At 41.0% G+C, this 22,240-nt stretch overlaps 1 protein-coding gene across 4 annotated transcripts in view; it reads right to left on the minus strand.

Moving 5' to 3' along the window:
- Positions 1–22,240, minus strand: part of lrfn2b (leucine rich repeat and fibronectin type III domain containing 2b) — a 185,973-nt gene that overhangs the window by 117,922 nt on the left and 45,811 nt on the right. For all 4 annotated transcript variants that reach the window (XM_070986869.1, XM_070986871.1, XM_070986870.1 and 1 more), the window contains exon 2: positions 14,409–14,469. The gene's annotated coding sequence lies outside the window, so the exon portion shown is untranslated. The remainder of the gene's footprint in view (positions 1–14,408; positions 14,470–22,240) is intronic.

Consider the following 22,240-nt stretch of genomic DNA (forward strand, 5'->3'; position numbering starts at 1 on the left):
CTCTTTGCTTGGTCGGAAATGAAGAGCAAGAATTTAGATATCCGCCAACTACTCAGTCCACATGCCTAAAGAAAACGCAATATATATCTATCATGTGTGCTCACATGAGGTAGCGGACCCAAGAAGGTTGTCTGGCTTGCAATTCATTACTGCAAAATGCAATCCTTCCCTTGGGGCAAAGCAAACGCTATTAATCCTGCACACGCACCGTATCTGCTTCCCACTTCTGATATCACAATCTGTGAAACTCAAGGAGAGCTAGCAGTTTTTCACACTTACCCTCCTCCCTCACCCATAAGCTCCAATTTATTCCATGAATCAATTTGTTATGTTTTAAGTTCTTATCCAGACACCCTCCAAGTACACTGCCAACATGTAGACATATATGGCCCTCAAGCAAATATTGCAGCTCACACTTGCTACTTTCCCGTCATTCTCTTGTATTATGGCCTCATTTGTTTTCTCCTTTTCATTCCATTGACAATATTTTTTGTGTTTTTTACTTGTACACAACCAAGACAACCAATTTTATTTAGATTAAGAAGCAACATAACAACCTTATACACATCCCTTAGATTTTTTTCAAAATTAAATTTAATGTCTTCTAATTGTGACAAGAGAAACACTAAGTGGGACATTTACATACAGCTGAAGAATCAACTTGTCAGTGCTCTCTCGTGGACAAGCTTTGCAATGGAGACACCATTTCTGAATTACCTAAAACCTAGTTTGCCATGAGACCACTTAAGGAATTAAAAACAAATAGAAGAATCTTGAAATGGACCCTAAAGTGCACAGGCAGCCAGTGGAAGGAGGCCAGGATAGGAGTTATGTGCTCCCTCTTACGCACTCCAGTTACAAGGTGAGCGGCTGCATTTTGCATCAGCTGGAGGCATGCGAGGGAGGACTGGCTGACTCCAAAATAAGCTGGACTCCGAATTTCCAAGGCTTACACTCATACTCCTGTCGGCCAGATAAGACTTGAACCACTCCAGTGCAGTACCACAGATGCCCACTAGGTGATGTAACCAAGCCACTAGGGTGTTGTGGTCCACAGTGTCAAAGGCTGCAGTTAGGTCCAACAGAATCAGGATTACATGGTCACCAGAGTCAGTAGCCAGGAGGATATCGTTAAAAACTCTTAACAAAGCTGACTCAGTGCTATGCAGAGTTTTAAAACCAGATTCAAAGACCTCCAGGACACCATGCTTATCCGGGAAAGACTTCAACTGAGCATGCACAACTTTCTCCAAGATTTTAGAAATAAAAGGCAAATTAACTCAACCTAAAGTTGGCCAATGCGCTGCGATTAAGGCCAGATTTCTTAAGTAGGGGCTGCACCACTGCATGTTTAAAACGTACGGGAACAACTCCAGAAGACAGACTGCTGTTAATGATAGCTAAAACTGACTGTCTTATACTAAGGAAAACCTCTTTAAAAAGACGAGGAGAGACAGCGTCACAGGGAGAACCTGACGGCTTAATATGGCCAACCAGATCTTCTAAAAACGACAGAGACTCGGGCTCAAACTTATCAAGAGCTACAGAAAATGGGACAGGGTCAGAGGAATCAGATGTAGGAGCTGAGATGAGAGCCCTAGGAGTAGCAACGTTATCAATGAAAAAGTGCAGGAAGCTATCGCACATTTCAGAAGAGGCCTCCAAGCTGACAGGCTGTGGGGCATTAAGAACAGTGTCAATGGTTTTAAATAACACACGCGGGTTGTGACGAGGGCTGCACGGTGGCGCAGCAGGTAGTGCGCGTGCCTCACAGCAAGAAGGTTACCGGTTCGATCCCCGGGTCAGGCGGGGCCTTTCTGTGTGAAGTTTGCATGTTCTTCCCGTGCATGCGTGGGTTCTCTCCGGGTACTCCAGCTTCCTCCCACAGACCAAAAACATGCTCATTAGGCTAATTGATGACTCTAAATTGTCCGTAGGTGTGAGTGCGAGTGTGAATGTTTGTTTGTCCTTGTACAGATGCAGCAGCCTCAAAATTCCCCTCCAAGCCAGAGGCCATCCAGCTGCCAGCCAGCTACCAGTCCCCCCCTCCTCTTGGGGGTGTGCCCAGAATCCACTATAAACACGCCTCTTCATTCAATTGCAGGGTGTCACCAGGAGATGGCGTGTCCCTCACAGGAACACATCTCAAGGGCAAAGATTTTTACTCCACTACATTCATCTGCTTTAGTAGGCTTATTTGTAGTTAGGCAGTCACAGTTACTCAACTATTTTACGTTGATTATTTAGATCAACTTAGAAAAATATTTCTCACACAAAGTCTTAAAAAAGTCTTAAATGTGTGTTTCCATCAGCCTGTTTTAATGCATATTTTCGATTTGCAAACAGAAAATTTTTACGTTTTTCTCTTACAATATACTGTATGAATGTTTTTGGAATTGTTGCGATCAAAAAAAAAAAATTCATGTAAAAAAGTTGTATATAATCACTTCCTATATGATAATAAGCATACTTCACATTACAGAAACAGTCGAAAAGATTCAGTTCCCATCTTAAAAAAAACAAGTTTTAAGTTGAGAATATGAAGCATCAGCTCAAAATTACGAAATCATGTGGCGGAGATTTGGCATAGTTTTTCAGTCTTTCAGCCCTTTGCTGCATATTATCTTCTTCGAAAAAAAAAGTTACAAAATCATTCCTGAGTCATAAAAGTGATGTAGCTTTACAAAACAGCCTGTGACTCCAAGAATAAACAGGCTCCATCTGTTTACATAGAGTTTGCTTTTGATAATTATCAACAAAAATGATGACCTAATTTTACTTTACATGCGCTGGAACAGAGACAGAGCTGCAGGAGCAGAGCGCGTCATCTGGAGATTCCAGGGCTCGCCTATGTTTTCCGCAACAGGCGCGCGGCTCTCCGCAAAAATAGGCCAGGAAGCGGCCAGTAGACAGTCATATTAGTATTGGTTGAATATGCGCTAATTTTTGCGATCGCAAGATTTCCTGGTCGGACTGATAATATACATTTTGATGCATGAGGGAGGTGGGAAAGTTGGCTTATCCATAAATGTAATTAAGTGTAATGGAAACATTGAGAGAAGTCTATAATGTAGCCAGCGACACAATATTAATATCTGTGGCACAAATTGATTTTTAATTACTGGAGGTACGCGCTCCCCTCAGCCCTCCACCTATTTTACTGGCCATAGCTAGTCTGTGGGACAGTGGGGGCTGGGAGCCTGTTTGGCTGGTGACCATCCATTGAGTTAGAACAAAGGATACACTGTAATGCAAATAATGACTTTTCAGCCAACAACGCGGCCGGCTCGACACTACACATGCCTGACAGAGTGACAGACAGGAGAACATCATGACGCCCGTGGTGATGATGCGCGATGTGTCAGTGAAACTACAGGTTTACTCAGCTCTGAAATGTGCCTGGAGTTAATCGCTTCAAATGCACAAATGCAGTGAAGTTCACAAACCACCAACAGTTTATAGAATAGGATGGACTGTCTATCAGTGGCCAATAGAGCAGCTCTCTAATAATTAAAATAGATGTCACACTGTGTGGAAGAGCTTAATAAGTTAACAAGAGATTTGGCCACGACAGCTGAAATGTAAACTTCTGTGATGCAAAACTGTGTTTGCTTGAAGCGTTTTAAATCACGTGCATCTTCTTTGTACTCAGAAGCACATCAAGAATGCATTTTTTACTCTGGAAATTATGAAGAATCAACAAAATATCACAGCCTAGAGAAGGATCACAAACTTTTCAATGTCTAATGTCAATTTACTAGTCGCCTTTGTATTTATTTATTTACGTGCATAATGTGCTGTCTGCCACCAGCTTTGTGTGGAAATACTTCAAAATATGAAACAATGAAACAATTGGATTTATACTTTATCCAAAATCGGGGTGAAATATTGCATGCCACGGATTAGATAGATACAGTCATCATCTGAGAAATACTCATGATACTGATTTCACTGTTTATTGGCCGTTTTCATGTGTGTGTGTTAACTGATTGGTCAATAAAAACAAGTAGATTGGCCCATCGACATCGGCCCATTGGCCCTTTATGCCCCACAACATTGTTTTTTTTTCATTGGTCTGATTGGCCCATTAGGATTATTCATGATTGAATGTAGGTGTCCGGCGGGGGATGAGGCTCGCTGGCTGCGCAGGGAGAGTTGATGTTGTAGTAAGAACCTGTCTGCCTGGTCTAACATGATGAAGTCATGTTGAACATTTCCGTTTCCCAAAAAAACATTTATTTGAGGTGCAGCGGCACAATATTAATATCAAACACGCGTGCACAACGCCTGACGTAAAAAAACGCATTCTTGGTGCGCTTCTGAGTACTATGTTTACCCGCGACTATAACTTTTTTTCAATAGTTACTGTTTATATTCATTGCGTGAACAGTCTGAAAAAAGAGACAGAGACACAGAGAGGAGGACACAGACAGTCACACAGACAGAGTGATGAAAAAGATCAGTGATAATTAACTACAGTATATTAAGCCTATGATGTTGAACATTGCAGTGCGCAGTGTGAGCCGTCTGCAGCGCTCCGCAGCCGCCTGTGAAGGCGAATGAAATCTGGAACCTTTCAGCTCAATGACATGACTTTGAAAGCACCAAGTGGCTTGTTTTAACGAATTTCATTAGATTAAAATATGTAGAACTGTAAAATATCACTTCCGTGAGGCTGTTCAGTCAGAAATTAACAGATCACAGGCTGAAATTGGCATTTCATCCTCCCGTCCCTCCCTCTTCAGCGCACTGTAAATGATTTCTGTCCAGTAATATACAGTACACACACATACAGGACTCTGCGTATTGCTGGTAACCGCATCAAATAGCGACCCGCAAATCTAAAATGCGCTACTAACAGGAAACCCAGGAAGCCCACCAACTGAAAAGCTGAGTGGCTCCGCGAATCAGGCAGAGTATTAAGCATTTAACTGTTTAGCAGTTCAAAATGCTAGAAAAATGCGACGCACAACTTCTGTTATTCATGATTAATTTTCTGGGCACAAATCAATCGGCACGCGGAGATGCGCTGGGAGCCTCTCCAAAGGTGGAGAGAGATGTGGAGGAAAAGGCAGGATGGGCAGATGAGCAGATCCAAGAAGTTTGTGAACGAGCACTACAATAATGTGGATGATTAAGCATAATTATATTTAAAAAACTGCACAGGGTGCTCTACTAGACAAGCAGTTTTTCTTACAGCAGTGGAGGCTATGTGCAGATCTAATGAACGACTCAGCAAAGCTGACACGGTAACCAATTATAATGACTGCTTCTCCTGGTGGACTGATCAAGCGAGTGCAGGTAGTTTCCACAAATGGAGCTTAGGGGCGTTACGAGTTGGCCCCGCGCCGATGACGTCATCGCGGGGGATCTCATTACAGTCACGAACCCGCCTACTGCAGAGCAGGGACCGGTCACGGACCCGCCAGGGCCCCAGCATGAGATTAGGGGAATTTCGAGGCCGCTACATCTGTATGTGGCCCTGCAATCGGCTGGCGACCGGTTCAGGGTGTACCCCGCCTCTCGCCCATTGTAGCTGGGATAGGCTCCAGCCCCCCGCAACCCCGAAAGGGATAGGCGGTATAGATAATGGATGGATGGATGGGTTGTGACAATTGGACTCAATGATATTTGATAGGTATTTTCTTTTGGACTCTTTAACTGTGCTCTGGCAGCAGCACCAACAGTCCTTTAGGATTTGGAAGGAAACCTGCAGCTTGTCCATCTTCCACTTGCACTCAGCTTTGCGGCACTCCCATCTAGCTGCGTGAGTTCTTTTGTTAAACCAGGGCTCAGATTTAGCTTTGGGCTGCACAGTTTTTAATGGAGCCACAGAGTCCAGTATGGTTCGGCAGGAGGAGTGAAACCAGGTGCTGAGCTCCTCTGTGTTAACAGAGGCAGGACGGACACAGAGCTAATCAAAAGCCACAGAGAACTGACCGGCAGTACAAGAGTTAAAAATCTGACGTCTCTGAGCAGGAGCGCTGGATTTAAGCATAGGAGAGAGCAACTTCAAACAAGACATATGATCAGAAATCACGTCGTCACAGATCTCCAAGTTAGACACAGATAACCCATGAGAGAGAACAAGGTCTAATATGTGTCCATGTTCATGTGTGGGACCAGATACACACTGCACCAAATTAAAAGAGTCAATTAGGCTTAAAAACTTCTTCACCAATGGCTTATCAAGACAACACACATGAATATTAAAATCCCCGAGAAGGAGAACACAGTCATTCTTTTGTGCATAATTTCAGCCAGAAGACCAGAGAAGTCCAGGTCGGAGCGACCCACCTCAAATAAAGTCACCTCAAAGCTGGAAAAAGAGGATGAGGCGGTGCGCTGCTTACATGTAAAGTTGTTTTTGTAAACCGTTGCCATTCCTCCTCCACGACCCGACGTCCGCGGGGAGTTAAAGTAGGAACAGCCGGCAGGTAGAAGTTCCACCAGAGCGCTGCACTCACCGGCACCGATCCAAGTCTCTGTCACACAGAGGATGTCCAGGCCACAGGAGCTGAAGAAATCCCTCACGATGAAGGTTTTGTTCACCAGGGATCTAGCGTTCACCAAGCCAATCCTGGTGGGAGCTGGGGCCTGTGGTCCGGTGGTTCGGGGAGCCCGGGGCAGCATCCTCAGGAGCCGGTGGTTTACCCCGTGCTGAGAGAGCCGAAGAGGGCAGAGGCGGCGGGGCTGGAATCCCTCACATGAGCTGGTGACAGGTACCGGACAGGCATCGATGGGATCCAGGAAACACCGGGGCACAGCAAAAGGAGGGAATAATCCATGTCCTGTCCGGGAAATGGACGAAGGGCATGCCAGCCGGAGTTTCAGCTTCACCAATAGACTGCTGCATCTGCCGCGACGCCAGAGACACTTCCGCCGAGAAGGTAGGGCCGAGGCTCGGTATAGGTGAGGCGGAATCCCCGCCAGGAGCAGGGGCAAAGTATTCTGTCCACCATGATTAAAAGCACCTAGATCTCTGACATTCTGCTGGAGAAACAAAAGGGACTGGCGATCATACACCAACAGAGACTCGATTTGTTTAGTGCCAGTGGTTAAAAACACTAAAAACACCAAACATTGCAGGAGCAGCAGAAGGCCAGCCATACACACAGGCACCAGCATGATTCCTTCACGACTATGTACTATTGTACATTGGATGTAAAAAGATAAGTTTGTAACAAAGGATTTACCTATCAAGTTTTAAAACTGTGTTACTGTAATAACATTACTTTTTTTCTCAGTAACTAGTAGTGTAAGGCATTACTCGTCTGAAAATGGTAATAATATTACAGTTTTCCCGAGCTAGTTACTTGCGTTACATTTGCCAGTAGCACCTTCATCACACACAACGCACACAACACAGAGAACAGAAGGAAAGGGAAGGGGGCGTGAATGGAACAGTGATTGGTCTGGGTTTGGCACGAGGTGTTATTTACCATCACCGATTGGTCGACACCCGGCAGCAGAGCGGCACCCGCAAAGACAGATCAGAAAAAATGGAAGCGTCAACAACGGCAAGCTCTTTTTCAGAGGAAGGTTCCCAGCAGCAGAAAGCTAATTTCGACGGGTGGAGATTCAGTCATTATTTTGAATATGTTCAATGGAAGGAAAATAACTTGATGGTGAAGTGCACACTCTGCCCGGGGAGAAAGCTGCTCTCCACCGTTTGTAACTCTACCTCCAACTTTGGAGCGACAGCACAGACACATCAAGCTTGTTGCGAAGCGATGGAGTGACATGAACGAGCAGCCCCGCAAGCAGCAAAAACTTTCATTTGAACATAAAGTACTACCGACATCAAAATCCGAGATAAATAATCTTTTTGCCTCGTACGTAGTAGAAGAAATGTTACCTCTTTCTACCGTCGAATCGCTGTCTTTTCGAAAGATAATCGGCAAAATACCGATAGCAGGGGGGGATAGCGTAATTATAGAGTAATTAAGAAAAAAAATGTAACTAGTAATATAACTAGTACTATAACTAGTTACTTTCTCCAGGGAGTAATAAAGTAAAGTAAGGCATTACTATTTTTGAGAGTAATATGTAATATATTAGTTTTTTGAGTAACTAGCTCCAACACTGTTCCCGACATTGGGGATGATTTTGTTGCTCTAAGGTCTCCAGGCTGCATTGCACAATCCATATTCGCTGATGTGCTGGAAGGTCTGGACCAGGCATAGAGTCTCATCCACAGAGCGACCCACAGGCAAGTCATTGATGAGATCTCTGAAGATGCCCTTGTCGTCAGTCACAAACAAAATGTGGCTGTTGCAGACAGCAGCAATAGTAGCAGGAATTAAAAAATAGACGTAGTAGAGAGTAAAAAATAAAATAAAATAAGCTATATATATGTACATTTTATTCAAAAAAGGGGGGTATTAAAAAATATTGCTAAGGGAAAAAAAAAATTGCACATCAAATTAAACTGCATGTTTTGTTTTGAGATATGAATAATCAGGTACAGCGTTTTGCACAATTGCACAGTAGATAAATATAATGTATATATAACACATCCAACAATGGCTTTCTGAGAACTTCTGAATGTGACAGCTGTCAATGGCTACCTATGCACCTTCCTCACTTTTCTCCCCAGATCTAAAAACCCCCTTCTGAGTTGATGCAGCTCTATGTCTCTTATGCAATGCTGCTCATTTACAGTGATGTGCCCTGGATTACATCATCTGTTGTTTACAAACACTGCTTTGCTACTCAAACACCCCACCCTTCTTCTTACCTTTCTCCATCGCTCTCCTGTCCACCCTCAGCAGTTGAAATCCATTCAAAACAACATGCGAGTCTGCTGTGTGCCCATCCATCCTCCAAGTCTCCATGGAGCACATGATACTACACTCCAGGTACTCTCTCTGCAGTCTGGTTAGCACTGTTAGCGTGTCCATCTTATTAGGGAGAGATCTCACATTTTTACCATCTTTTCTCACAGCACTTCACTCCAGCCCTGCATCCCCTCCTACTTCTCCTTATTTTTGTGGGGATCCATGGTCTTTCCACTTGGAGTACATTCATGTTGCACAGCACTAACAGCTGTTCCTGAGTGTAAACAATTGAGCCATGGCTGAACAGATTTCCTGATATTGTCTTAAATAGTCCAGGAAAGAGTGAAAAGCAAATCACGAGTCTCACAAGTTGTACATCCCTAAAGTGGGCGTGATCAACTGAGACTAGTGACAGAAGAAAAACACCCCCCCCCCCAAAAAAAAAAAAAAAACACAAAACAAAACACTGAAACAGAGAAAAGCGACGGAGCTGCTGTAACTAGCTGACACTCAGAATTCAATAGAATTTTGAACAAGCATCGCAAGCATCACAGCTCGACGGATGTAAATGCTGGCTAAATTATCCAATCAGTGGACTACAAGATTAATGTACATCAACTGCCAAGCAGGTGAATATCTAAATGTCTGAAGCCTTTAGGATATAGCTTTAGAGACTTTGTCTCTGAAGGGGCTAAATTATGAATTCTTCTTCAGTGAGATGTTAATGCAGTAGTAATATTAATACAAAAATATCATATAATAGCAAAACAGTGACAGGAATCACTCTACTGCACACTGACTACTTTAACTTTTGATACTTTGAGCATATTTTGCTCCAACACTTTTATAGCTTTATTTAAGTAAGATTTTGAATGCAGGGCTTTCATCTGAAGTGGAGTATTTTCACAGTGTGGTATTAGTATTTTCACTTAAGTAAGGCATCTGAATAATTCATCCATCACTTATAAAAGCATTGTGAACCAATAGAGTGCATACTGGTTCTCTTCAGTTGGTATCTAAACCCAAAAGTCACTGCTTTTAAATCATATACTTGATATTTTGTATATTAAGTTAGCCTCACCAATTTGAGCTTGCAAATAATACAGCTAAAAAGCACTTATATGCAGATAAATAGAACATTAGAGGCAGCACTGAAACTAAACCTGAACAACATATCTGAAAACATTTTTTTTTCTCTTTCTCTGTTTCAAGTTGCTCATATTTGCATACTTCCACATTCAGACAATCGGTGTTATTGATAATAAGACAAGTTTAGCTGTAGATATTGTGTCCCTATCCCTAAGCAATACCACTATGCAGCTTACAGGGGGCCTGTCTGCTAGGCCTCAAATTGTGGGTAGGCACATAATAAAGCCCTCACCCTTATGTCAATCACAAAGAACATTTCATACAGTTAAAATCTGATCTATGTAAACTAAACAGACGCTGCATTAATGGCTAGGACTGCATGCAGCAGCAGCAGCAGCAAGACTAATATGGTAAACACACTGTATTTGTATAGCGCTTGTAGCAGAACTAGCCTCCAACTGACCCCTTCCTTCCCTCCTTTTCTGGTGATACTCAAGGGAAACGGAGGTGTAAGCCCGTCAGCTGATTGAATAGTAGACCATCTGGTCTATCTATAATGCAATCAGATTTCAAAGAGAGAGACAGTATGTCTGGCTCAGTGAAGTACTCTTCTCACATGTTGAAAAAGGAGAGCCAAAAGGTTAACGCCTATCACCTATTCAGGGTGTCCCACTCAAACGCTAATCACTCCCCCAATAGCCCAAAGGACCCAATACAGTAAAGCTGGCTGGGAAGAACAAAGGCCAGGTTTCAACTGAATCCACAAACAGAGTCTGCTGATGTGTTGCAAAGTAGCCAACCTTGAAATTAACTGTTTGTAAGCCGGAGGACTTTGTCTCTTGGTATACCTGACAATTGCATCTCTGTATGAATCAACGCTGGATATATTCACAGGACTAAGCCCATGATCTGGATGCTGCCCATGTTTTCCCATGTCCCATGACAAGCTGTGAATCTAACTTTGTTTTAAAGATTTGCCTGAGGCTCTGCTATGGAGCCTTTCTACCATCTAAGGGTTCGTAGGGTTTGAAGTTGATTGTGCTTTATGAGACTTTTATTAAGGAACAGTCATAAGGATGATAATCATTTTTGCAATTATAGTTTGCCTTTCTTTATTTCGTTATTTCTTATCTTTATTTCCTTCTTTATCTCTTTCTATTTCTTTTATATTTGTACTAGTTATATATTGAGTCATTATACCGGTTGGGATGAAACTGTACCAGGATTATCATTTAATGTTATCACCCAACCATAGGAAGTGCCTGATGCATGCTGTGAACAACGTTGAAATGTCATTGAAAATTTGTTATTGAAATTATATGTGATTGACCATAGTGAGAAGCAGATGAGCCCCTCGTGTGAGTCATTGATTAATTCAGCTCCTTGAGGCGACTGTGCATCACAAAGCGTCTCACATGTTCGACGGCCGGCCCATTAGACCCGCCCCAGGAGCGAGGCTTAAATGTCTGCAGCCGCAGCATGAATTCAGTGCGCGTTACTCAGTTTTGTTTAGATTATGTTACGTTACGATTAGTTTCGTCTTTTAGTTCTTTTTCTTAAGTTTTGCACAGTTGTTTTGTTCTCGTTTGTTCGTCTTCGAGCTACTCAAAACCATTCGAGTAGCGTAAGTTATCTCCAGAAGACGTATTCTTATAGTTCGCCGCAAGTTTTCAAGTTAACCTTTTTGTTTAGCCAAACGTTTTGTTCAACATCAGTAAATTTTGTAGCCTTCTTCGACTGGCCATCAAAGAGACTCTTGATTTGTACTATCAGTCTAAAATAATCCGTCACGGACTCAACCGAACCAAACCCTGCAGCCAGCTGTTGATCCTTGGTCCGGCTAACGACCATCCGGAGTAGTCCCTCATCTGTAACCGACACCGCAGAACCAGTTCCAGAGAAGCCCCGTTCGACATCAGCTCTTCAGCTTGGTGTTTGGGCCTTCCACCAGACCACCAGGCAGATCGAGCCACGGACGAACATCTGGAACGTCTTCGAGTTAGTTCGGAGCAGAGCACAACGGGACGCCATCAGTCAAGTAGGCACGCTAAGCGGGTTTGAATAAGAGTTGGTCCGTGAGATTAAGAGACGGTCAATTCGTCCAAATTCTCTCCATTAATCGTTTATTCCCTTAACTCTACGTTCGCGTCCCCATTATTCCCTTTCAGCTACCTCTCACTATCGCCAATTTATTTACCATTGTGTTGCCATAAGTTTCTTGTGTGTTCTGTCATATCATCTTCCATCTTCTGTCTTATTATCCCTGATACATCACTCATTATCCCTAATTCTGCTTAATAAATGATATTTTGATATAAGTCCTGGTTAGACGGTGTCCTTTTGAACTGAATATATATACGATCCCTGTATCCAGAGTTTACACTTCAGATTATCAGATTGGTTTACTGTTAGTCCATTCGTTAGTAATTTTTATCAGCTTATAGCAGTTAATTTCTGCAGTCCTTCTTAGCTGAGGAAGGTGGTGCCCCGTCATTTTATCAACGAACGCAACATCAAATTAAGGTAGTTCCCCTAGTTACACTACACGCTTTTCTTGTCTGAAGACCACTCACTTTTCAAGCACTATTACAACTCAAGTCTGCATTCACCCGTCCACACACACATTCATATGGCAGCTAAGGCAACTGCTCATTACAAGCATCATCCACTCACTGGGGTTCAGTCTTGCCCAAAGATACTTCGGCATGTGGACTGCCAAGGACAGGAATAGAACCACTGATAGGTGGATGACCACTCCTGAGCCACAGCCTTCACTGTACTATGAATGTATTCTTAAATTTTTGAATTGCAGTTAAACAATAAGGTGCATTCTGCAATTCAAATGTTAACCAAGAATGAATTTTAAAAGAATGGGTTGGGGTTTCTCGGAAATGGGAGGAAAACAAAGGAGGAGCATTCTAGAGTATATAAAGAGCTGTAGAAGACCTGAGGGTCACGGTTTTTGAGAGTTTTTTGAGAGGTTTTGTGCAGGACCCCGGTGTCTGTTTGAACTGTCTTTGCTTTGAATAAACAACATCACATCAGGCTTTGAAAACCTTGTGTAGCCTATTTCTTGAATCCTTTGTGAAGACACCAATAATTGATCCAGAATTATGCATGAACTGCAGGTCGGACACTGCTGCCTGACCATTTCTGGCCCAAAGGCAGGCAGTTGTGAACCAACACTTTCCACTGTTCCAAAAGTCACCAACTGTTGTTGCTGGCCTCTCTGTGTCAGTGGGTTACTGATGGAGAGTCTGTCACCGAGCAGCAGCCCACAATCAAAATAAAGTGAGAAAAATATAGCCGATATATTCATCCAACCACCCAGCCCTAGTAGGTACAATTCTTTGTTTATACTTATAAACGTTACAATTTATTAATTTCCATCTAACCAGCAGCATCATAAATCAGTCCTCCAATCTGTATGTTAGCACTTCAGTGGGTAAAGGGATACAGGAACCCCAGGACTGCATAATCCATTGATTATGAAGCACCCCATGTCATTGAACTCATGAAAACAACAAACACCAGCATGACATGTGGACAAGAAAACCTTTCTGATGTTTTCAGAGGGTATAAATAATGGATTGGTGACTTGTAGTGAGTCACAGGATGAGTTCTTGGGGCTCTGCTGGAACACAGGCAGTAATCTCAACGAATAACATAAAGCAGTTCAATGAGTCCTGATGAGTTTATGGCTGCCAAACAAAAGCTCAAATTAAATATCACTGTCACAAATACAAATGTTCTAGTCCTATTCTCGGTCTCTGTTTGCTCATGATATAGAAATTATAAATATATTATATAAATATTATATAAATATATAAGCTAAATTTATGGAAATTCTGGAAACTCTGTTAAAAATGGCTGACAAACCAAACCATGACAACATTACTGTTTCACACATTTCCAGGGACAAATGCTGATTGTCAAGTAGATATAAAAATGAGTTTTGACAGCCAAGACTGAACCATCACCACAAGTCGACAGAATGAGCTGAACCAGCCACAACAAGTTTTGTTGGCTCTTGGTGGGCTTAAGTTATCTAAATCTGCTGCCTTGCTGGCTTGCTAGATCATGGTGATATCGGCCAGGAAGAGCTTTTCCTCCATCAGGTCCGGTACTGGCTAGAAATGAGTCATTAGAGGTTGCAGTATTCATTCTGTAACCCAAAACATCATCTGAAAAACCATTCAGTGGAGAGTCTTGGATAGTTTTGGTAGAACTTAGCTTCTATCAAATCCAGCACTCTGTGGAGCACTATCAAATCAGGATGTATCTTATAATTCCTTGATGTACAATTGTGTTTGGGAGTCTTAACAAAATTATGAGCAAGATGCAAAGTTTGCTTTGAAGTTCTGCATGCAACATGCAACCCAAGTTCCAGCCAGGATTCAGTAATGATCTACTTAGAATGTTAAAATTTATTTATATAAAGCTTCTTTGGTCCAAATTATTATGATCATAAGAAGGTTATGGTTGAAATGATTTTGTCAAGACATTTAGTACGCAAAAGTATGATAAACATTTACTCACCTGATAATTGCTGAGATGTGGTTGAAGGGACAATGTTTTACAGTGGAGTTCAAGGGCATTTCTGTAAAAAGAATACACCAAACATGAAGATCAGTTTTTAAAGTCCAGTGACCCAAATACAAAAGGCTACATTTTATGAAAAAAGTGTGTTCTCTTGTGTCTGTTGTGCTACAAATTAACTTAGAATTTGAAAAATTTAAATGGATATAACTGCTTTAACATGTATTTTATTTTCAGTTACACTTGAAGTATTGATAAGATTTGAAGTGTCAATCAAAGTGTAAGCATCAAACTGAGTTGAACAGCAGACAATGAAAACAACTGATATGCCAGTTAAAAGACAACTACCACAGAGCTGAAATTTCATCTGAAAAGGAAGTGTGAGAGCAGTTGTCAAAATATGAGAGGTACTACAAGAACAGTAGGTCAAAGCTGAATCAGTATGCGGCTCTGAGAAATCTGTTTATACCAATAACTTATAGTGGTTTTATATAATCAGGGTAAACTAAATGGTTTGAATTTCCCTGATAACGTGGGTGTGATTAGGGCTGCAACTAACAGTTATATCTGTTTCAAATTAATCTGCTATTTTTTGTTAACCAAACAATAAAAATGTGAAAAAAAAATTGTCCCAGTCACAATTTCAGAAAGCCCAAGCTGACATCTTAAAACATCTTCAAACAATAGATGATTAGGAGCTAATCAGCAAGAAAGTAATGACTTACATTGAATGTGAAGGGAACTGTCATTGAAGGAGATAGATAGGACTTTATTGATCCCACACCGGAGACATTTAGTTGTTACAGCCAGAAAGTATTACAAAGAGCAAGCACAGTCACATAAACGGTGTCCAGGGGCAGTCCAGGACAAGCCAGCTCTCCTGACCAGTTTGTTAAGTCTTTCTCTGTCCCTGTCAGAGCTCTGACAGTCCCAGCAGACCACTGCATAGAAAACTGCAGATGCCACCACAGAGTCATAAAATGTTTTTAACAGTGTCCTACATACTCTAAAGGACCTCAGTCTTCTTATTTTTGATTGATAAATTCCCTCTCTGGTCTGCATTTGGGGTCCTAAGAAATTATTCAGGCATTTTGCCTATTTTGGTGGAAAATTAATGAAATATATTCTCAGTGAATATACATTCGGTATACACATTTTTACACTTGTCTGTTATGTGAATTTAACAACATTTCCTTTTATCATGTTATTAAGAAACGTAATCCAGTTGGCACTATAAAACGTATTTGCTGTTGCAAATTAATTATATATGCATGAAATTTCAAGGAGGCACGGCTGGCTTGCAAGAAACCAAAAAATTAAGATAGTAATTGAATGATTGAATTGAATGAGTTTGTCGTCTTTTATATTTTACCCTTCAGCAAGAAGAAGACACGATATTAGCTTTGTACAGTGGCCATGCGGGTGAAAACACACATGACATCTCAGGCCCCGTTTACACAACAACGCTAGCGGGTGAAAACGCTAAAATATTTTATCGGATGTGTCTTTCGTTTAGATAGCAATGGCGTTTTGGGGGCTTAAAAACACAAAAAAAGTGAAACCCCCCTCCAGAGTGGAAATCTTAAAAATGCTCCAACGTCACATACCTGTCTAAAGGGTAAAAACGCAAGTGTGCTTCAATTTGCCAGAGCCCGTCCCTTACATTCTCTGATTCCACACACTGTTGCGTCACTATATGCATGCAGACCCCCCCCCCCAAAAAAACACTGAATAAAAAGTGAGAACGCAATGCCACTTTCGCGTTTCTGTTCAGATTGTTTCCGCGTAAATGTAGCCTCAGAAAACTCAACAAAATTTCACAAAATCACATATCAGGAAACACCATGACATTTCACAAAACACAAAATTTCAAATTATAGAAAAGGAGGAACCACACTTGTTTGTACTTGAATCCAACCCTTGGCCACAGTTCAATGTCATTTCAGACCTGCAAAAAGTACCTCTGGCGCTTTAACAGTTTGCTTCCTTTATCTTAGTCGTAAGTTTAAAAATATTAGCTGGTATTTCTGTGCATATGTGTGTGTGCAGTATGGAAAGTAACTGTTACAATTGCATATATATATATATATACACACACAAACACACACACATATGTATACACACGTATGTATACACACTCGTATTTGTAGTACTCAGCTCCACTGATGGTTCTATGGTCACATTATTGGTTAGCCTAATTAATCTAACCTAAATTTTCTTAATCACATTAAAAGATAAATCATAAAGGTTTTCACTGGAGGCTGCGGTCCATCGGGACCAAAACCTCTTGCCACAAGAACAGATTTTTCCCACCTGCTGTCAGCCTTATCGACAAGGCCCGGAACCCCCCCCCCGACACTCTTCACACTTCACCTGTGCCTCATCTTGTCACACTGACATTGCCATAACTCTATGCATTACATTAGCGCTCAGCTTGGACTTCTTTCTGAAAAAACAGACAGTGTTTCTGGAAAAAAAAAAAGACTGTGCTTCTGGGGAAAAAAAAAAAAACAATACAGACTTCTGTATATATATTTTCATCCATCCATTATCTATACCGCCTATCCCTTTCGGGGTTGCGGGGGGCTGAAGCCTATCCCAGCTACAATGGGCGAGAGGCGGGGTACACCCTGAACCGGTCGCCAGCCAATTGCAGGGCCACATGTAAGGACAAACACACATTCACACTCACACCTACGGACAATTTATCGTCATCAATTCACCTCATGAGCATGTTTTTGGTCTGTGGGAGGAAGCCGGAGTACCCGGAGAGAACCCACGCATGCACGGGAAGAACATGCAAACTTCACACAGAAAGACAATTTATATTGTTATTTCTTTTACTTCTTTAATAGTTTATTTTTTAGTAGATGTGTCATGCACCAACTTCACCAAAACAAATTCCTCATATGTGTAAGATCATACATGGCGATAAAGCTTTTTCTGATTCTGATTCAGATTCTTTGTCCTGTATGCACAGAATGCCTATTTAATGTTACAACAATATTTTTTCATCAAGGGGTGGCTTTGAGTCTTTCCCTTATTTGGCTTTAAATTTGTTCATGCAGCATGAGATCATGTTGGCAAAGCTGTATAATGTTAACCAAAAATGTTATATTCTGTTGTATTACTAGATTTCAAGATTGGCATATAACTACATTAATATTTTTGCATTACACTGACCCACAAATCTCTTACTAAGAACCATGAGAAAGCTCCAGAGTTATAGAGACACAGAGCCTCCCTGTAACGTGAGAGAAGGGAGATATACTGTGGCACCCTGCTGAGCAACATGCGAACAGTATATTATATTTCAATTCAACTTGTGTGTATTTCTTGCTCTCTCCCCAATGGTCTGAATAACTTGCTGTGGCACAGTGCTACTTCACCTTGTCTGTCTGTGTCCTCTTTACATGCCATGATGTTTTCAGTTATCAGATTTTCAGTTCACAAGAAAATAGACTTGTTAAGTGTCAGTTGTGTGAGAATCATGGTCAATGCATGACATTTGGCAGAAGTAGTTTTGTTGCCTAAACCTAACCAAACTTCAGCACCAAAACTGAAATTAAAAAATTGGACATACTGTATTTAAGTCAACTACATAAGAACTGACTCATATGGTACCCAAACTATAATCTCCAGGGTGAGGGCCATGTGTTTGCCCCCTTCACTACACTCTACCTTGGGGTGGCTGTGATAGGTAGAGCATTTGTCCACTTATCAGAATGTTGGTAGTTCGATCCCTATCCTCAGCAGTCTACGTGTCGAGGTATCCTTGGGCAAGATATTGAATCCCAAATGCTGTGCCGATTCTGTGTGTGAATGGTTAAAACTCATAAAGAGCAGGTGGCCTACCTACCATTGTATTGTGACAGGTCGAGTCTGGGAACTTTAATTTTGTATTATTTTTAGTGCTGTCAAAAATATTGCATTATTAACGCGTTAACGCAAATCAATTTTAACAGTGTCTTTTTTTTAATGTGAGATTAACACTCTTTGTGACCTAGTGAACTTGTAGTTTGTTATAAGCTGGAACCAGTTGTAAACAGGAAACAAAACAAAAGTGGATGCAAACAAGATTCTGAATGGAAGGTTTAGTTTCAAGTTGTCAGATGGGTTGACTGACAAGACCAAAGTTATCTGTGTGTATTGTTGGTGTGAACTGAATTATCACTTGTGTACATATATTTATACTGTTAGATTTTTTACTTAATGTTACAGTTAGTTTCTAATATTGTTATAACTTTTACTTATTTTTATATTTTTTACTTACTGTTACATTTTTTACTGTTCTGATAGCTTCTTTTTAATAGATGTGTCACGCACCAACCTCACCAAAGCAAATTCCTCATATGTGTATAATCGTACTTGGCAATAAAGCTTTTTCTGATTCTGATTCTGATTCTGATTCTGATTCTGATTCTGATCACCGTAGCACATCCAGTCTGAAATACCACTTGATGGCCAAACACAGAGCCAATGTGAATTCTCCGCCACCTCCTGGTCAAAACAAGGCGACAATGGATGGCAGAGGCATATGGATTCCTAGTTTACAATGATGTGCATTTTGTAACTTTATTTTGGATCACCCTGTTTTGATCCCTTAGTAAGGGTTGTTGAAGGGGCTTTTTTGTAACCAAATATTTTTTTTTTTTTTTGTCATCTGTTTATTGACAGTGTCAAATTGTGTGAGATTTGATTCATTCAAATGTGAATGACTGTTCAAAGTGAGAATGTTAGTGTGAAATACAACACTACACGTTGTTGTTTTCAATAAAAAAACATTTGCACAAAGCAAGCCTATCCACTTTTCCATGTTGATAAGAGTATTAAAATGATAATTCAAGGGACATTTAGAATAGATAAAAATGTGCGATTAATTTGTGATTTATCGCGAGTTAACTATGACATTCATGAAATTAATCGCGATTAAATATTTTAATCGACTGACAGCACTAATTATTTTTGATGTTGATTTTTTAGGGGTGCCAGCCAGGTCTCTCTCCTGGCATTTAAGATGTTAAATCGAGTCAGTCAGTCGTTTGAGTTCAGTTTTTCTTTTAAATTTGTTTTGATTATCGTTCGTGATTGTTTGTTTTACTTTAAACCGACACAAAGGATGCCAGGATAGGTATACAGACCCCCTGCACATTAAACAACACACACAATAAAACACACACTCGAATCAGTCAAATGCAAAACCATATATTGGGGGAAAAAATGCAGAAACATCCAAATCCCCCCTCTCCCCAAAGTCCAACTCAAAAAAATCCTCAACCTAAGGCAAAAATCCAACTCAAAATTCCACTCTGGGTTTTCCCAATCAAAAAAGAAGGAAAACAGTTCAATTCCTTTGTTTACAGAACAACCAAAAACATTCAGTTCAGTTCAAATTCAGTTTATAGGCCTTTTAAAAATATCAACGAAAATAATTGACTCACGGAAACTGTCAGTCAGTCAGTCAGTCAGTCAGTCAGTCTTCTCTCTCTCTCTCTCTCTCTCCAAGCCCTCACAGTGGACGCGGATGCAGGACTATTTAAAAAAACTGCCGTGAGCCGGGAGTGAATGAGGTGAGTGAATGTCTGCATCAGGGGTAACAGACGATGACAGGCGTTTTCTCTAGGGGTGCGTGCGCTGGTGTGACGTGACTAGTATGGTGCAACTTATTCGTGTTGAGTGTGTAAGTGGGTGAATGCAGACTTGTGTTGGTTGTCGGACCAGAACCCTGGTCTCGGCTTGGGCAAGATACTGAACCCCGATGCCATTGGTGTGTGAATTCATATGTATGCTGCTTTGGATAAAAAAAGTGTCTGCCAAATAACTAATTATGAGTTACCATATCTTGTCTAATGGGCCAGTGTATTTTGAGTTTGTTTGACTAATGTAACCTAAGCCAATCCATTTTCTGGGGAGATGCAACTAAGCCAATCAGAAATCACTGTTTTCTTGGTAAATGAAAGACATATGAGAAAGACACATGCGAGAGACACAAGTTGTGTGTTGGTCATAGTAAGTTTTACTCTATAGGCCCTATATATATGTGTGTGTGTGTGTGTGTGTGTGTGTGTGTGTGTGTGTATATATATATATATATATATAGCGCCGCCACGCTTCAATGGTGATTGCAAGAATAGAACGAATGCTAGTACATCATAATCATTATTACTAGAGTGAATCAACCTCACACATGATGAGAACATACATCAATAATAGCCTGAACACATCGTCAATGACGATGATGATACAGAAAGATAGAAATACATGGCAAAAATTGTGTAAGAAGAGATTTATTTCTGTAAACAATTAATTGGAGAACTTTTATTTTTATGTTGATTAACTTTATTATTTGTTTATTGTCATCCCCACCCACACACACACACACACACACACACAATTTCACAAATCATCCTTTCAGGGGAGTTCATGTCTCATTAAGGGGAGCCATCTATCTATCTATCTATCTATCTATCTATCTATCTATCTATCTATCTATCTATCTATCTAGTGTTGTTCTCATCCTGATTCTCCTTTATTGTACATATTCTGTGTTTGTGTGTATGTTTAGCCTGTTGCTGCAACAAAAGAATTTCCCAAGTTGGGATCAACAAAGTCAAGTCTAAGCTACATATCAGAGTAAAAAAAAAAAACGACTTCATACTGGTATGAACTGTTATGAACAATATAAATAGTAAAAAACTTGCACTGGATATACACACTATGAAGAAAATGGGAAGTGATTAACAACTTGTGCAAGTGGGCAGAAGCTGTTAACTCTATTGGCAATGGCAACACAACACATATAGTCATTTTATTTCCATATTTATTCTGCCCTTACTAGGATGTAGAGCTGATTTCTAGCTTGGCAGATAGATAAACAGGTTCCTTAATAAACATCCAGGAGTCAGCAAGTAAGCTTTCAGATATTTACTGTCAGAAGCACTGTGAAACTGCAATACAGAAATGAAAATAGAATGTTACAAAGATAATGTATTTGACTCTTTCTTTTAAACAACAAATGCTGAGTCATTACTTATTATGCACAATACAAATATACACAAACGTGCTGAAAATATTGAGTAGTCACTACAGCAAACCAGCGATTAGCTTAATGCTAACTTAACATTAAAAACGCCATAGACCGGCTAACGCGTTAGCATCGCTCCCGTTTTTAAGTTTTCCACACAAATTATGAACCGTTTCAGAAGACTATCACAGGTAGATTCAGCATGAAAAGGTAAGTATTACTTACAGACATATGCTCTTTAGGGTTCAGCAAAGAAAAAGTAAATGGGGAGCAGAAAAACAACAGCTTTGCTTCAAGACTTCCTTCACTGGAAAAGAACTACAGCAAGCCTACATGGACAAAAAACACATCACACAATAACCTAACTCTTAAGGGGGCAGCACACTCCCCGCCTGGTATAATGTGCTATACCACTATTTCCCTTTAAGTAGCAGCACTACTTCCGAAGCAGGTCTTGTATACACCCTGGGGGAATCACCTTTAACCACTTTCACTTCCACTTTACGGACCCTGTCGCCCTGACCAGGAAAGGTATTTACTAAAGTCCTGTAGGCCATTCATTCCGTTTGGCCTGGCTGTCCTTTAGAAGCACAACATCACCAATTTGCAGACTAGGTTGGTCTGCTTGCCATTTCCTTCTTGGCTGGAGTGTCGCCAGGTACTCTTGACGCCATCGTTTCCAGAACGAATCTGCAAGGCCCTGGACTTGCTTCCACTGACTCCGGTAGAGATCCTTAAGGTCAAGGTCTCCTGAAGGAGCAGACACAGAGTCAACTTTTTGTGTTAAGAGCATAGCAGGAGTGAGTAC

The sequence above is a fragment of the Chaetodon trifascialis genome, chromosome 19, assembly GCF_039877785.1.
Source record: "Chaetodon trifascialis isolate fChaTrf1 chromosome 19, fChaTrf1.hap1, whole genome shotgun sequence".
In the NCBI taxonomy this organism is placed as follows: domain Eukaryota; kingdom Metazoa; phylum Chordata; class Actinopteri; order Chaetodontiformes; family Chaetodontidae; genus Chaetodon; species Chaetodon trifascialis.